The following is a 2,567-nucleotide window of genomic DNA, read 5'->3' as shown; positions in this document are numbered from 1 at the left end:
GATTCTTTGGATTGTTTTCTTTGTTACTATTTTGTTGATTTCAGCCCCAGTTTGATTATTTCCAATCTTCTACTCCTCCTGGGTGAGTCTGCCTCTTTTTTTCTAGAGCTTTTAGCTGTCCTGTTAAGTCTCTAATGTGTGCTTTCTCCGTTTTCCTTATGTGGGCAGATAGTGCTATGAATTTTCCTCTTAGCACTGCTTTTATAGTGTCCCATAGTTTTGGGTATGTTGTGTATTTATTTTCATTGAATTCAAGGAAGATTTAATTTCTTTCTTTATTTCTCCCTTGAACAAGGTGTGGTTCAGTAGTTGACTGTTCAGTTTTCATGAGTTTGTAGTCTTTCTGGGGAGGTGGAATTGTTTAATTCTAACTTTACTGCGTGGTGATCTGATAGTACACATGTGGTTACTCCAATCTTTTTCTATCTGTGTATGTTTGCTTTGTTATTGAGTATGTGATCAATTTTTTAGAAGTTTCCATGAGATGCAGAGAAGGTGTATTCTTTCCTGTTATGGTGGAATATTCTATAGGTATCTGTTAAGTCCATTTGATTCATAACATCTGTTAGTTCTCTTATTTCTCTGTTAAGTTTTCATCTGTTTGACCTCTACATTGGTGAGAGAGTCATGTTAAAATCTCCTACTATTGGTAAGTGTGGTTTGATGTGTGATATGAGTTCTAGTAATGCTTCTTTTACATATGTGAGTGCTTTTATATTGGGGGCATAGATATATAATTGAGACTTCATCTTTTTTTTTAATATTTATTTATTTATTATGTATACAATATTCTCTCTGCATGTATGCCTGAAGGCCTGAAGAGGGCACCAGACCTCATTACAGATGGTTGTGAGCCACCATGTGGTTGCTGGGAATTGAACTCAGGACCTTTGGAAGAGCAGGCAATGCTCTTAACCGCTGAGCCATCTCTCCAGCCCCCGAGACTTCATCTTGATGAATTGTTCCTGCTATGAGTATAAAGTGTCCTTCTCCATCTCATCTGATTAATTTATTTTGAAATCAATTTTGTTAGATATTAGTATAGCCACACCCACTTCTTTCTTAGGTCCGTTTGATTGGAAAACCTTTCCCCAAACCTTTACTCTGAGGTAATGTCTGTCTTTGAGGTTGAGGAGTGTTTCTTGTAAACAGCAGAATGTTGGATCTTGTTTTCTTTTTTTGAGGTATATACACAATACATATTCAACTTTAAGCAAAATACTTTCCATAATATTACATTTTTAAATACTAGAAACAGTATCTGTGCTGATTTGTAGTTGATTGAATGTAATGAGAAGGGAACATTGAACTTGGGGTGGGGTGGGCAAGTCACGCTGACAATAAAGCTCTATAATTCAAATGTCTTCCTCTCTCGTGTTACTCACCCCAGCTATTCATATCCTGGGAGGATCCATCATGAGAAAATCAGTCACAGCTTTGAAACATTTTGGAAGGAATTGAGAGCAAACAGGATAGTGACATTGCATACTTGTTTTCAAATAAGTGGTCTTAATTTTTCTTCTTATAGAAAAATTCTTAAATAAGTTTATTATAAATATATCTGAACCGTTTTTTCAGCTCTCAGGTAAAGTCCAGCACTTTGTGGATGTAGAGTCCGTGAGAAAAGCTCAGTAGAGATCATCTGACCTTCAGCCGTGACATGATCCACTCAAGACCTTGACATAATCCCTCACCAGTAAGAGCACAGCATGCTTGGATATGCCACTGGTTGTCTTTTATAGAAGTTAGCTTCAAAAACTGGGAGATCTCTGCTACTGTCATGCATTTTTTAACATTTGTTTCTTGGCAAAAATCAGCAATCCAGCTTTTCTTAGGTCCTCATGAGCTAGCATTTTGTAGAGCTCTTCTCCAGTTACAGAAATCCTTTCTCTGTCTGTGCTGTTCACTACAACTATTACAAACTCAGTGTTAGTATAGTAAGTGTTCCAGGAAGAATGTAGAGACTCTTGACCACCAATATCCCACATCAGGAAATGGGTATTATTAACCACAATCTCTTCCACATTACTTCCTGTTGTAGGGGATGTATGTACAACTTCATTCATGGAAACCTGGTAAAGGATCGTGGTTTTCCCCACATTATCCAGCCCAACAATGATAACTTTGTGCTCCTGGTGATTGAACAGCCTCTAGATCTGGGTGAAGAGAATTCCCATCCTCGAGCAGCCCAAGCCCTCCAGCCACCTGGGCTCAGGCTGTGGGGCAGAAAGACACGCCGGGGCCTTCACTACTGCTCCTGCATCCTCCACAAGCCCCCTTCCAGGGTCCCATGGGGAGGCTGCAGCCCAGGCTGCCCAGCTATGAGTGAGGCCCAGCTGCAAGTTGTCTGATCATGCCTTGAAGGCCACCATCCTCCCCCAGCTCCTGGATCTTGTTTTCATATTCATTCTCTTGACTTGTGCCTTTTTATAGGTGAATTGAGTCCATTGATATTAAGCAAAATTAATGACTAGTGGTTGTTTACTTCAGTTATTTTTTTGGTGGTAGTGTTTTTGTGCTTCCATTCTTTGAGTTGTGTTTGTGGAGGGTTGTCAGATATCTGTGCT

At 39.4% G+C, this 2,567-nt stretch overlaps 1 pseudogene; it reads right to left on the bottom strand.

Moving 5' to 3' along the window:
* Positions 1 to 1,638: 1,638 nt before the first annotated feature.
* On the bottom strand, positions 1,639 to 2,177 carry LOC119805788 (annotated as a pseudogene).
* Positions 2,178 to 2,567: the final 390 nt, after the last annotated feature.

This window comes from Arvicola amphibius, unplaced genomic scaffold (assembly GCF_903992535.2).
Source record: "Arvicola amphibius unplaced genomic scaffold, mArvAmp1.2, whole genome shotgun sequence".
Classification (NCBI taxonomy): domain Eukaryota; kingdom Metazoa; phylum Chordata; class Mammalia; order Rodentia; family Cricetidae; genus Arvicola; species Arvicola amphibius.
The sequence above is the reverse complement of the archived record's forward strand: the minus strand, read 5'-3'. Positions and strand labels throughout refer to the sequence as shown.